The following is a 15,880-nucleotide window of genomic DNA, read 5'->3' on the forward strand; positions in this document are numbered from 1 at the left end:
TATCTTACAATAAAATATAGTCCTGTAGGATTAAAGCATTAACTTTAAGAGAGAGCACTAATTAAATATAGAAAGATGTATAAGTAAAAATATATAATCTTGAGGTAAGTAAGGCCCCAAAGCACAAATCATGGAGGAAAGGTGAGAGAATAGCATGGAAACATGTACATTACCATAAGTAAAATACATTACCTTCTTTAAGAAGCTCTTTAGTTCCTCTTTGCTTTCTGCCATTAAAGTGGGAATTTGCCGTGTGACATGGGGGACTCAACCCAGTGCTCTGAAACAACCTAGAGGGGTGGAATGGGGAGAGACATGGGAAGGAAGTTCAAGAGGGAGAGGAGATATATATATATATACACACACACACACACACACACACACACCTGTGGCTGATTCATGTTGATGTATGGCAGAAACCAACACAATATTGTAAAGCAATTATCTACTAATAAAAAAGTCATAACCCATGTTAAAAGAATAAAGCAATCTATTTTGTGAGAAAATATATTTTAATTCAAATATACATGTATTTAAATACATATATTTAAAGAGTGAATGACAAAACATGTGATAAATTGACAGAATGTAGACTTATCTTTCTTAATGTATAAAGAGATTTTAAAGCTCAACTGAAAATGAGACTGTTGTTGTTTAGTCACTGAATCATGTCTGACTGTTTGCAGCCCCATGGACTGCAGCATGCCAGGCTTCCCTGTTCTTTACCATCTCCCACAGCTTGCTTATACTCATGTCCATTGAGTCAGTGATACCATCCAACCATCTCATCCTCTGTTGTCCCTTCTCCTCCTGCCTTCACTCTTGCCCAGCATCAGGGTCCTTTCTAATGAGTCAGCTCTTCACATCAGGTGGCCAAAGTATTGGAGCTTCAGCTTCAGCATCAGTCCTCCTAATGAATATTCAGGGTTGACTTCCTTTAGGATTGACTGGTTTGATCTCCTTGCCATCCAAGAGACTCTCAAGAGTCTTCTCCATCACCCCAGTTCAAAAGCATCAGTTTTTCAGTGCTCAACCTCCTTTATGATCCAACTCTCACATCCATACACGACTGCTGGAAAAACCGTAGCTTTGACTCTACGGACTTTTTCTGGCAAAGTGATGTCTCTGCTTTTTAATACACTGTCTAGGTTTGTCATAGCTTTCCTTCCAAGGTTTGTCTTTTAATTTCATGGCTGCAGCCACCATTAGCAGTGATTTTGGAGCCCAAGAAAATAAAACCTGTCACTGTTCCCACTTTTCCCCCAACTATTTGCCATGAAGTGGTGGGACTGGATGCCACGATCTTAGTTTTTTGAATGTTGAATTTTAAGCCAACTTTTTCACTCTCCTCTTCACCTTCATCAAGAGGCTCTTTAGTTCCTCTTCACTGTCTACCATTAAAGTAGTATATCATCTGCATATCTGAGGTTGTTGATATTTCTCCCAGCAATCTTGATTCCCACTTGTGAGTCATCACCAAAAGAAAAAAAGAGAGAGAGACAGAAAAAGAAAACAAATCAGGAGCAAGCAATTTCAGGATAAATATAAATGATATTTAAATTGTGAATATTATAAATCAAAGAAATGAAAACATAAAATACATAATAGGTTTTTACATATCAAGATTTTTTCCTCAATTGCCACTCCAGCACCACTTTTCTTCAATAATTTGTATATCTCAAGGAATTTTTTATTTCATTTACTTCGTCAAATCATGGTGCTCAAATTGTAATGTTTCCTTACTAGCTTTTTAATGACTGTAATGTCTCTAGCTAGAGGGTTATCAATTTTATTCTTTCAAAGAAGCAACCTTTGTTTTTATTGATTTTTCTCTTTGCAGTATATCACTAATTTATGCTTTTAACTTTAATTTTATTTTCTTCTTTGTTGTTGTTGTTCACTAAGCATGGTCCAATTCTTTGCCACCCCTTGGAATGCAGCATGCTAGGCTTCCCTGTCTGCCACTATCTCCCGGAGTTTGCTCAAATTCATGTCCACTGAGTCGGTGATGCTATCTAACCATCTCATCCTCTCCCGCCGCCTTCTCCTTTTGCCTTCAAGATTTCCCAGCATCAGGGTCTTTGTTCTTTTTCTTGGCTTGAAGTCAAAGCTTTGCTGATTGACTTCAAAGCTTTTTTTCCTCTAATTGTTAAATAACTAATATTGTCTACATTTTCTTCCAAGATGTTCTAGCTTCACTGGACAAACTTATGTTGTTTTTTCAATTTCATTCAGTTAAAAATACATTCTAATTTCTATTGTGATTTATTGTTTTGCCCAAGGGTTTAGGAATATATGTTTATTTTTTTGTTTATTTTTTTATTTTTTTAAATTTTATTTTATTTTTAAACTTTACATAATTGTATTAGTTTTCATTTGGATATTTTTCGGATATCTTCCTTTATTGGCTTCTAGTTATTTCTATTATGGTCACAGATATTATTCTGTATGATTTTAGTACAGTTCATTTTACTAAGATTCATTTTACAGCTTAGTGTATAGTGTTTCTTTATAAACATTCCACATCCACTGAAAAAAGCATATATATATATTCAGCAATTGTTGGGTATAGTGTTCTATAGGTATTAGGTCAAATGGGTTTGTATCATTTTCAGTTCATTAAATACTTGCTGATTTCTGTTTAATTGTTCACTTAGTATTTCTATTTTACTCTGAAACAAAATGTATTTATCTGGTTGCTTAGAGCTACTTAAAATAGATTTGGGGCTCATCATTAATTCTTTTATATTGATCATACCATTTCAAATTCTCTAAATCTTTGTTTTGATTCCTTGCTTGTATGATTAGATTTCACCATCAAATAGTTTGTTTGAAAATGTGCCTTAAGGGAGCCTGAGATTTTTAATATTTGTAATTTTCTACCTGTGCTTTTTCCTACCTTCTTTGGTTTTTATAGTTAACAAGTTGTTTGAGTATTACCTTTGCACCTTTTCCTTTCTTCACAACCTGGTACTTATCATTCCAATGTCTTCTGGAATTAAATTTTCTGTGGTCAAGTCTGAGATCATCTTGAATTTTTGCCCTTATTTATGACATTTTTTGGTCCCTTGTCTAGAAGCCTTCCATTATCTTTTTTAAACTTACATATTTTGTTATGAAATACAGTACACATCAGGGCTTCTGAAATGGCACAGTGGTAAAGAACCTGCCTGCCAATGCAGGAGACTCAGGAAATGGGGGTTGGATCTCTGGGTTAGGAAGATCCCTTGGAGGAGGAAATGGCAACCCACTCCATTATTCTTACCTGAAAAATCCCATGAACAGAGGAGCATGATGGGCTACAGTCCATGGGTTCCTAACTGAGCAACTGAGTACACACACATATAAATACCTTTATTCTTGAACCTTAATAGTTTAACCAAACTAAGTCACAATGTTATATTGTATCAATCTTACCTTGTATGTACTGTGCTCTTTCAAATTTACAGACCCTGATCTTTCATAATTGCAGGGGAATTTTATATGATTAAAAATCATTGAATATCATTTTTTTTCCCTTCAAGAAAATACATATATTTAGGTTGAACTGTCTTTGTCCCCTATGTCTATTATAATATATTGGCTTCATTCATTTCATTTCTTTTCTTTTTCTTATGTATTCACTCTTTATTTCAAGATGTCCCTCCATAGCATTGATTTAAAATTTAGCCATATCTATTTTATCCCGTCTGGACTTAGATTGGAGAAGGAAATGGCAACCCACTCCAGTGTTCTTGCCTGGAGAATCCCAGGGACGGGGGAGCCTGGTGGGCTGCCGTCTATGGGGTCGCACAGAGTCGGACACGACTGAAGCGACTTAGCACCAGCAGCAGCCTTAGATTACTTATTGATATATATGGTGAGAGTTTTCGGACGTGTTCTTTATTCTGTTTTCATTCTCTATCTCTTTTTCCATTGCAATGTTGTTATATCACCTTCCCTTTCCACTCTTATCATATTGAAGTAATATTCATATTAAAGTTCTTCTATAGTATGCGTTTTAAGAGAATATGCTGTTTCTTGAGCCCTATTCCACCCTGAGTTCTTCACTTATTTTTTGCATGCTATATTTCTTTATATTTTTCCCTCAGAACTATATATATTTTCTATTTAATTTCTTTTAATCTTGTCTATGCTTGGGAAGATTTTATCCAAATTTTATTTTCCAAAATACAGTATAAGCCTTGACATATTTCTCATTTATATCAGATGCTTTTAATACCCCATCCACTATTACCTTCACTCATTTGAGTATACCTGCAGCTGCAGACAGTTCCTGGCATGCTGACAACTCCTCAAGCACCTGCATTTCTCCTCTTTACTGCCTGAAACCCTTCTTTGGTATTATGGGAGTTTGCTTGATTGTGTGTAAACACACCCCAGGAGTATGAGTGGAATTATGCTCCTGGGGCAAATTGCTAACTGATAGGAATTGAAAGTCGGTGACTAAGTACTCATCAGAGAGTATCAACCACAGAGAATATACTGGATAAGTGGACATGATAACTTAGCCATTAGAGATCAGCTGGTCTCTGCCCTCAGCCTCAGTTTGCACAATCAGTCAGTCAGTTCAGTTGCTTAGTCATGTCCAACTCTTTGTGATCCCATGGACTGCAGCACTCCAGGCGTCTGTGTCCATCACCAGCTTTTGGAGCTTGTTCAAACTCATGTCCATTGAGTCAGTGATAACATCCAACCATCTCATCCTCCACCATCCCCTTTTCCTCCTGCCTTCAGTCTTTCCCAGAATCAGAGTCTTTTCCAATGAGTCAGTTCTTCGCACGAGGTGGCCAAAGTATTGGAGTTTCAACTTCAGCATCAGTCCTTCCAATGAATATTCAGGACTGATTTCCTTTAAGATTGATTGATTTGATCTCCTTGCAGCCCAAGGGACTCTCAAGAGTCTACTCCAACACTACAGTTCAAAAGCATCAATTCTTATGTGCTCAGCTTTCTTTAAGGTCCAACTCTCACATCCATACATGACTACTGGAAAAACCATAGGTTTGACTAGATAGGCCTTTGTTGGCAAAGTAATGTCTCTGCTTTTTAATACGCTGTTTAGGTTGGTCATAGCTTTTCTTCCAAGGAGCAAACATCTTTTAATTTCATGGCTGCAGTCACGATCTGCAATGATTTTGGAGCCCAAGAAAATAAAGTCTGTCACTGTTTCCATTGTTTCCCCATCTATTTGACATGAAGTGATGGGACCGTGTTTGTACAATAGATCAGGAAATTCCTTTATTATAACTTCTTGATGGATTGATTCTTTTATCAGTATATAATGTCCGTCTTTGTTTTGTAACAGTTTTGACTTAAAGGTTGCTTTGTCTGATATTAGAATAGCCACCCCAGCTCTCTTTTGGGTACTGTTTGCTAGAAGTATCTGTTTTCATCCTTTCATTTTCAAACTTGTGCTTTGAATTGAAAATGAGTCTCTTGTAGATAACATATAGTTTTCATGTTATTCTGTCCAATCCTCCAATCTCTGCCTTTTGATTAGAAAGTTTAATCCCTTTACATTTAATGTAATTATTGACAAGGGAGGATTTACTTCATCTATTTTATTATTTATTTTCTCTGTGTTTTACACATTTTTTGTCCTTCATTTCCTCCAATGCTGCCTGCTTTTGTGTTCAGTTGATTTTTTGTAGCAAATTGCTTTGACTCCTTTCTAATTTCTTTTTGTATATCTTTTTTTATGATTAGCATATGATTACATTTAATATCCTAAAGTTATAACAGTCTACTTTGAACTGATCCCAACTTAGCTTCAATACCATACAAAAGCTCTGCTTCTAAATCGCTCCATTCTCCCTCTTCTTTTTGATGATTGTGTCTGAGATTTTTCTAAGAAATAATAACCTTCAGAAAAGTAGAAATAGATAATAGATACTTGGCCATTGCTGCTGCTGCTAAGTCCAACTCTGTGCGACCCCATAGATGGTAGCCCACCAGCCTCCCCCGTCCCTGGGATTCTCCAGACAAGAACACTGGAGTGGGTTGCCATTTCCTTCTCCAATGCACGAAAGTGAACAGTGAAACTGAAGTCGCTCAGTCGTGTCCAACTCTTAGCAACCCCATGGACTGCAGCCTACCAGGCTCCTCCGTCCATGGGATTTTCCAGGCAAGAGTACTGGAGTGGGGTGCCATTGCCTTCTCTGCTTGGCTACTAGTAAGTGGCAAAAATAATCCGTGTTGGCATCTTGTTCCTCCATTTACATAGCATGGTGCATATTTTCTTGACTCTTTGTATTTGTCTCAAGTACGTCTTCTATCATTTCCTTGGAATTGTTGTAGCTCAGTTGCTGATCTTTTGTCTCATTGTTGGCTCCCTGCGATTTGATATTTTCCACAAAGTGCTCCTTCCTGACCCAGGGGTCAAACTCGGGTCTCCTGCACAGCAGGCAGATTCTTTACCAACTGAGCTTCCAGAGAAGCCTGGAGAAGGAAATGGCAAACCACTCTAGTATTCTTGCCTGGAAAATCCCATGGACAGAGGAGCCTGGTGGGCTGCAGTCCATGGGGTTGCAAGAGTCAGACACAACTTAGCAACTAGACTACCACAAAGTGTTCCAAGCCTGGGACAATGTTTTGTACTTCTACCCCATGATCTGCCCTGCTTACCCTAGACTAGCTTCCTGCCTCCCTAGACAGGTTCCTGAGAGTTGAGGTCATGTTGGCCTGCAGGACACTGTCCTCTGTTTTCAATACGTACTTGGGTGAAGGTAGTCAAAAGATACAAATTTTCGGTTATAAAATTAGTTAGTTCTGAGGAAGTAAGATACAGCATGATGACTTCAGTTAATATTATATTGTTATTTGAATATGACTAAGAGTAGATCTTGGGCTGCCCAGGTGGTGCTAGTGGTAAAGAACCTGCCTGCTAATGCAGGAGACTAAGGGATGTGGATTCAATCCCCAGGTTGAAAAGATCCTCTGGTACTCTTGTCTAGAAAATTCCATGGACAGAGAAGCCTGGTGGCCTACAGTTCATGAAGTCACAGACCTTGAGCCCTGGCAGGCTCCGTCAGACACAGCTGAGCACGTATGCATTTGAAGTTCATGTTAAATATCAATGATATCTTAATAAAAATGAAGACAATAAATTAAAGTAAAGGTTAGCTAATATTCCTCTGACCTGGTTTATCCAGGTAGCAGCAGCAGAAGTCTAGTGGTATGATTTAGAAACTGTCCCTGATCACAAGGTTACAGGTGAAAAATCCCTCCTGCAGTGGTATCCTTAAAGAAAGACTTTCCTTTTTCAGCTCAAACAAGCTAGAGTGGTTTCTATGGTGTGCAACTAAGAATATTGATAGAACCTCCATGATGCTGGGTAAGTGATGGTTTGCTATATATCTGGCTTGTTAGTACAAGGAATTAAGACCAGATAAATCAAAGTAATAACAATAAATGTTAGGATAACTTATGTAGGACCAAGTCCCAAGTGCTGCAAGGAGCATTCAAAGCAGGAATTGCTTTCTTAGTAAGAGTTTGAAAACTCAGAGGTGGCCTGATCACTCCAGAAAGGAGTTATTTGAGCACAAGGCCAAGAGAAGTTTTTCTTATTAAATCACTTCTGCCCTTACAATTTTGGCTGCTTGTCATTCAGATCAATTGTTTCATTTGTCAGTGTGTGCCAAGTCTATTACACAAAAGGTAAAATGCAGCAAAAACAAATTGAAGTTGAATGGCTCTCCTTAGCAAAAAAACTTTTATTTTCTGCTAATTTCCAACTGATTTCCTAAGAGCTCAGAGTTTCAGAGAGCAACCAGAGTGGATTTTATTAAATCTTTGATTAGGGAACTTTAAAGCTTGAAAATTAGAGTGCAGTCTTCTTGTTTTGCAGATGGAGAAACAGAGTCTCAGTGAGATAAAGAGACTTGCATGAGGTTTCACAATGCATTCAAGGTCCAAGAGCAGCAGAATGTGACACCCCACAATGTGAATATGGGAATTCAGGACATACCACCCCTAAATATACCACTTTGGTATACTGATTATTTTGAGCTGTAGACTTTTGAAAAACAGTAAATGCAGGAAGAGGATTTCCCCAATCTCCCCTTATCTGCCACAAGATAGATCCTCTGGAAAGAATTCAATTACCATCAGTCCACTCCCCCAGGAGTCTCATCAACTGTGGAAGATCGACTTTTATCACATGAGACAAAATTGGAAGTTGACACCACATCAAGACACACAATCATACCTCCCATCTATTCTTCTAAGGGCCATTCATCTTTTATCCCTGAGAAGCCTACCTCACTCTCTTCTTTTCCTATTAAGATGGCGTTTAATCCTGAATTCAAAAGCCACCTCTTTGAGTTACTCATTTTCCCTGGGTATCTCCCATGAATACTCCAGTGTACATGTCAATAAACCTGTTTGTTTTCTCTTGTTAATCTTTGATTACAGGGGTCTCAGCTAAGAACTGAGAGGGTAAGATAAAACAATTTTCTCTCTCCTACAAGGCAGATCTAGATTAGAAAAACCCAGGCACACCATCCTTTTCACAGATACATCTTCTAAAGTGTAACAAGTGCTGCCCTGTTCAGCACTGGAGATCTTTACCCTGGGCTAGATTTTTGCCTGCAGCTCCCAAATGAGGAGTCTTACTGATAAAATAGGTTGACCAGGAGATGGAATTTAAAATGGCATTTGCCCTTGGGAGGGAGGAGAATTGTTCTGTACTGGGCTTCAGGTTTTCTGCTTGGAAGTGGCCCCCACATTACAGGAAGTTTCTTTCCCTTGCTTCCTTCTCCCCTGAACTCCAGATTCAGGGACATTTATTTTTTCCATGGGTCCTTTCAGTTTCGTCTTAATGAGACCAGTGGTTGCTGAGAGTTTGACTGACACTTGGTATGTACAGCTTGTATTCATCTTCCTGAGAAAGGGCATTGCACAAGAAAGGATTGCCAGTGGCAACCGTGGTGGCATTTCTGAGAGCCCAGCAGCATTCCCAGCAGCTCTGTTCCCCACCCCAGTGGAAGGAAATGCCACTGGCAGACCAGCGGATGGAGGGCAGCATGACTTCTACAGTAATTAAAATATTCCTATGCAGGGAGACCTTGAGTTCCTTTCTTGTCACCCATTGGACCTCATTACTTTTTACCCACATACAGTTCTCCTGATTTCCAGGACACCCAAGCCAAGTCTAGGCTGGAGGGAAATACTTTTGGAGTAAAATCAAATCAGTTGCAAATGAGTTACAACATCTCAATCGCCTTAATAGATCAAACAAAAACTTCACTGTGTGTTCCAGACAACCCGGAATGATCCCCTCCGTAAAGTCCCCCAGCTACAAAAACGCAAATCTGTGGCCTGCCTATAGCCAGGTCCCAAGCAATGGCCTTGGAGGCTTAGCCAGGACACAAGGACTTGGAATGGAGCTCACTGAGCGTGTGGCCTGGCTAGGATGGAGTAACTAGCAAGCTAGCTGGAACACGCTCTCCTGCCTCAGGCCAGGGAATAGCTATGTCAGGCCAGGAGTAAAGAAAATGGATTTCACTTACTTTGTACCCTGTGTACTGCCCGGGGAGAGGGTGGGCAAATGAAGCCGTTTTTTTGTATATTGGTAGCACTCTGGAGTTGCAGCAAGTCTCTGCCCAGGCCCTCCTCTCTCTCCATCCCAGTTTCCCTCCCCGTTTTCTCTTCAGAATAAGTGTGTTTTAATATAGCTAGATTGCTCTTCAGATTCAAACTTTAAAAACAGGTAGATTGAGTTGAGATTTTATAGAACAGCCCTTCAAATTGAAAGATAGTTTAATTGATAATTGGATTACCTATCGATTGACATAAAGTGCACAAACTTAAAAGCTTAGGCTTATGCGTATGCCCATGGATCATCATCACAATCAAGATAAAGAGTATACTCATCACCTCTAAGAGTTTCTTCTTGCTCCTTTGTAATTTATCCTTCTCCCCTCTTCCTGCTCAGTCCTCAGCCTACTCTCTTGACAATCACAGACCTGCTTTCTTTCATATTAGATTGGCTTTCATCTTTTAGACATTTATATGAATCATACAAATATACTTTTTTGGGGGGAATCTGGCCTCTTTCACTCAGTACAATTATTTTGAGACTTGTCTATACGAAGTGAACTTTATTAGTTTGTATATTTTAAAGAATTGGTTCATTTTATCTAAATTGTTAAATTTATTGGCATAAAGTTGTGCCAGATTCTTTACTGTCTGAGTCATCAGGAAGCTCTAATATTTCCTTTCTACTCTTTTAATGTTTGTAGAACTTAACAGTCACCTAATATTACTAATTTTTTTTTCTCTATCTCTTTTCCCTTTGATTATTCTGCCTATACATTCTTCAATTTTATTGATCCCAGGCAAGCAACTTTTGGTTTCATAGATTTCTCTATTGTTTTTCTTTTTGTTCATTAATTTTTGCTCTAATATTTTTTTATTTCCTTCCTTCTGCCTTACTTTAATTCCTTGGTTTAATTTGCTTTTCTTTTTTAAGTTTCTTAAGGTGGAAGCTGAAATCACAGATTTGAGAAATTTCTTCTTTCTAATATGGGTAGTTACTGCTATACATTTATCTCTAAGTACCTTGCCTGTATCCCACACATTTTGAAGTTATGTTTTCTTTTTTTTTTTTTTTCACTTGAAAAGCATCTTCTAATTTTTCTTTGATTTCTTTTTTAAAAAATATTTATTTATTTGGCTGCCCCATGTCTTATTTGTGGAATGTGGGATCTTTAGGTGCAGCATCTTGTTATGGGATCTAGTTACCCTACCAGGGATTGAACCTGGGCCCCCTGTATTGGGAGTGCAGAGGCTTAGCCACTGGACCACCAGGGAAATCCTCTATGATTTCTTTTTGAAATCACTGGTTATTTAGAAGTGTATTACATATACATCTTAAATATATACAATTATTGTCAATTACACATAACTAAAGCTGTCAAAAATGTGTATTACTTATTAATAGCTTCCAAATATTTGGGGATTTTACAGTTATTTTGCTGTTACTGATTTCTAATTTGTTTTATTGTGGTCAGAGAAATGTTATGTATGATAGTGAAAGTGAAAGTCACTCAGTCGTGTCCGAATCTTTGTGACCCCATACAGTCTGTGGAATTCTCCAGGCCAGAATACTGGAGTGGGTAGCCTTTCCCTTCTCCAGAGGATCTTCCCAATCCAGGGATCGAACCTAGGTCGATTCAACCCAGCAGATGTTCCTGATCCAGGAATCGAACCGGGGTCTCCTGCATTGCAGGCATATTCTTTACCAACTGAGTTATCAGGGAAGCCTGTAATGTATGATATGAACCCTCTTAAATTGCCTGAGATTTATTTTACTGCTCAAAATATGGTCTATGTTCTGCATGTATCTGAAAATAATGTATATTCTCTTGTTGTGTAGAGTGTTCTAGAAATATCAATTAGGTCAAGTTGATGGATAAGTGTTGTTCAAGATGTCTATCTTTTAACTGATATTCTATCTACTTTTTCTATTAATTATCAAGAGGAAAACATTGAAATCTGCAGATACAATTACAGATTTGGTGAATTTTTGCTGACGTTCTCTCAGTTTTCATTTCATGCATTTTTGAAGCTCTGTTGTTAGGTACACACATTTTTGGAATCATATCCTCTGGAACAACTGATTTATCATTATGTAATGAGCTTCCCTGGGTTTTCCAGGTGGCGCAATGGTAAAGAATCTGCCTACAATGCAGGAGACCTGGGTTCAATCCCTGGGTGAGGAAGATCCCCTGGAGAGGGAAAAGGCTACCAATCCAGTATTCTTGCCAGGACAATTCCCATGGACAGAGGTGACTGGCAGGCTACAGTCTGTGGGGTTGCAAAGAGTCAGACACGACTTAGTGACTAAATCACCACCAATGAGTTTCCCTATCCCTGCCCATAGTCTTTACTCTGAAACTACTGTCTGATATTAAAATTTCCACATTAGCTTTATTTTGATTACTTTCCTATTGCTGCTGTGACAAGTTACCACAAACTTAGTGGCTTAAAACTATACAAATTTACCTTAAGGTTCTGGAGGTCAGCAGTGTCAGTAGGCTAAAGTCAAGGTGTTATCAGGGTTGGTTCCCTCTGGGAACCAGGCTCTAGGGGAAAATCATTTTTGTTGCCTTTTCTAACTTTTCTAGCTCATGGCTCCTTCCTCCATCTTTAAAGAAGAGAGCATAATGTCATCCAGTTCAGTTCAGTTCAGTCGTTCAGTCGTGTCTGACTCTTTGCGACCCCATGAATCGCAGCACGCCAGGCCTACTTGTCCATCACCAACTCCCGGAGTTTACCCAAATTCATGTCCGTCGAGTCTGTGATGCCATCCAGCCATCTCATCCTCTGTCATCCCCTTCTCCTCCTGCCCCCAATACCTCCGAGCATCAGAGTCTTATCCAATGAATCAACTCTTCGCATGAGGTGGCCAAAGTACTGGAGTTTCAGCTTTAGCATCATTCCTTCCAAAGAACACCCAGGGCTGATCTCCTTTAGTATGGACTAGTTGGATCTCCTTGCAGTCCAAGGGACTCTCAAGAGTCTTCTCCAACACCACAGTTCAAAAGCATCAGTTCTTCAGCACTCAGCTTTCTTCACAGTCCAACTCTCACATCCATACATGACTACTGGAAAAATCATAGCCTTGACTGCATGGACCTTTGTTGGCAAAGTAATATCTCTGCTTTTGAATATGCTCTCTAGGTTGGTCATAACTTTCCTTCCAAGGAGTAAGCGTCTTTTAATTTCATGGCTGCAATCACCATCTGCAGTGATTTTGGATCCAAAAATATAAAGTCTGACACTGTTTCCACTGTTTCCCTATCTATTTGCCATGAAGTGATGAGACCAGATGCCATGATCTTCGTTTTCTGAATGTTGAGCTTTAAGCCAACTTTTTCACTCTCCTCTTTCACTTTCATCAAGAGGCTTTTGAGTTCCTCTTCACTTTCTGCCATAAGGGTGGTGTCATCTGCATATCTGAGTCATTACATCCCCTTAATTATTACTCCTTCCATTGACACATGGCTTTCTCTGACTCTGACCCTCTTGCCTTTCTCTAATTTGCTGAGTAAACTTTATTAGTTTGTGTCTTTCAAAAAAATTGGCCATTTTATGTAAGTTGTTAAATTTATTGTGAGTACATTGGACCAACCTGGATAATCCCCTTCCCAAGATCCTTAGCTTAATCATATCTGTAAGCTCTCTTCTGCCATGTAAAGTAACATATTCCCAGTTTTGAGGGATTAGAATACAGATATCTGTGGGTGCTAAGTCAATCCAGTCGTGTCTGACTCTTTGCAACCCCATGGACTGTAGCCTACAAGGCTCCTCTGTCCATGGGATTCTCTAGGCAAGAATACTGGAGTGGGTGGCCATGCCCTCCTCCAGGGGATCTTCCTGACTCAGGGATCAAATTGGCATCGCTTATGTCTCCTGCAGGTGGATTCTTTATCACTAGTGCCACCTGGGAAGGCCACAGATATCTGTGGGGGGGCATTATTCAGACTACCATACCATACCATTCTTTTACTTTTAGCCTACTTTTTCTTATATTTAAATTAGGTTTATTGTACTTTCAATGTGACCATCAGGAGAAGGAAATGGCAAACCACTCCAATCTCCTTGCCTGGGAAATCCCATGGACAGAGGAGCCTGGTGGGCTGCAGACCATGGGGTCACAAAGAGCTGGGTACGACTGAGTGACTAACACTCGATGTGACTATGGTTACAGTTGAGTTTTTATCTCCTCATTGCTTTGTGCTTGTTATTCGTCTCATCTATTCTTTGTTCTCATTTTCTTCTTTTGCCCTTAGTCCATTGGGCTGCTACAAAAAATACCATAAATTGAGTAGCTTACAAACAACAGAAATTTGTTTCTCTCAGTTCTAGAGGCTGGAAATCTGAAATTAAGTGTTAAGTCATGGCTCTCTTCCTAGTTGCAGAGTTCTTATTGTGTCCTCACATAGTAGAAGAGGATGGGGATATCTCTGGAGTTTCCTTTGTAAGAACACTAATCCCATTCATGAAGGCTCTGCCCTCATGACCTAATCACCTCCTAAAGGCCCCACCTCCTAATATCATCACTTGGGCATTGGGATTTCAACATAGGAATTTTGAGGAAATACATTCAGACCAAAGCAATCCATAACATGCTCTTCTTTTGGATTAAGTATTTTTTTTATGATTTCATTTTATCCCTGCTGCTGCTAAGTCGCTTCAGTTGTGTCTGACTCTGTGCGACCCCATAGACAGCAGCCCACTGGGCTCCCCGGTCCCTGGGATTCTCCAGGCAAGAACACTGGAGTGGGTTGCCATTTCCTTCTCCAATGCATGAAAGTGAAAAGTGAAAGTGAAGTCACTCAGTTGTGTCTGACTCTTAGCGACCCCATGGACTGTAGCCTATCAGGCTCCTCCGTCCACGGGATATTCCAGGTAAGAGTACTGGAATTTTATCCCTAGTGTTAGGCAATTAGTTATAACTGTTGTATTCTGTAGTCATTGCTTTATAGCTTATAGCAAGCATCTTTAATTTTTCACAATGTACCTTCATGTGATATTATGCCTCTTCATATGCAGTGTTAGAATACCATCATTCCTTCCTTCTGACCTTTGCTATCATTGTTCTTTAATTTTTTTACTTTTGTGTACATTAGAAACTTTACAATATATTTTTTCTTTGAACTAGGTTGTTATTCAAAGAAATTGAAATAGTAAGAGAAAATATTTATGTTAGTTACACTTTCTGGTATTCTTTATTTTCACATGTACATTGAGATTTCTGTCAGGTATAAATTTTTGTCTGCCTGAATCACTTCATTTGCTATTTCTTTTGGTGAATGTCTGTTAGTAATGTACTCTTTCAGCTTTTATATTTCTGAAAAAATTTTATTTTACATTTTTTTAAAAAGGTCTTTTTTTCTGGGTATCAAATTCTATTTCAGTGCCTTGCATATGTTGTTTTACACTCTTTTTTTGACTTGCATTCTTTTCTCTAGAAGTCTGCTATATTTCTTATCTTTGTTCTTTGGCCCAGAGTAACCTTAAAAATGGGCTTCCCAGGTGGCTCAGTGGTAAAGAATCCGTCTGCCAATGCAATAGATGCAGGAGACATGGGTTCAGTTACTGCGTTGGGAAGATCCCTTGGAAAAGGAAATGGCAACCCACTCCAGTATTCTTGCCTGGAGAATCCCATGGACAGAAGAGCCTGGCAGGCTATAGTCTATGGGATCACAAAGAGTTGTATGTGACTGAGCACACACACACACGCACGGCCTTAAAAATAGACCATGAAGGCCAGAAAATGACCTTCTTACATGCTTTCAAGATTTTCCCTTAATCATTGTTTTTATGCAGTCTCATTATAATGTGCTTTAGCTAGTTTTCTTCATGTTTCTTATTCTTGGATTTTGTTGAATTTCTTGGGTCTGTGAGTTTACAGTTTTTATTAAATTTCTGACCATTATTATTATTATTAATCACTATTATTTCTTCCTCCTACCTCAGGAACTCTAATTACAAATATATGAGGCCACTTGAGATTTTCCTACATCTCACTGATACTCTGTTCATCTTTTTTTCAGGCTTTTTTCAATTATACTGTCATTTCAAAGAGTTTCTAATACGATGTCATTAAGTATACTAACGTAACAGTTTGAATCCTTTTGGGTCTTGCTTTAAGTTTTGTTAGGCAGAACTAGAACAGCTTTTAGCCTAGGGCTGATTTCCCCCCATTACCAAGGTAAAACTCGAGTATATACTAACTGAAAACCATGAATTATGAGGTTTTCTCCTCTGGTTTATGGAATCAGAAACTGGCTTTTTTTATGGGGGGATTGTCTCTTCTTTGGGTACTGTTTCCTCTGATCTCATTGAGCATTTCCTAGCTGTCTTGAGT

At 38.9% G+C, this 15,880-nt stretch overlaps 1 long non-coding RNA gene across 2 annotated transcripts in view; it reads right to left on the reverse strand.

Annotated features, from left to right (window-relative positions):
• Nucleotides 1–493: 493 nt before the first annotated feature.
• The window catches only part of LOC132343236 (uncharacterized), a 30,712-nt gene continuing 15,325 nt past the window's right edge, over nucleotides 494–15,880 (reverse strand). For both annotated transcript variants that reach the window (XR_009491969.1, XR_009491970.1), the window contains one exon: nucleotides 494–1,462. This is a non-coding gene — a long non-coding RNA (uncharacterized lncRNA). The remainder of the gene's footprint in view (nucleotides 1,463–15,880) is intronic.

This window comes from Bos taurus, chromosome 20 (assembly GCF_002263795.3).
Source record: "Bos taurus isolate L1 Dominette 01449 registration number 42190680 breed Hereford chromosome 20, ARS-UCD2.0, whole genome shotgun sequence".
NCBI lineage: Eukaryota > Metazoa > Chordata > Mammalia > Artiodactyla > Bovidae > Bos > Bos taurus.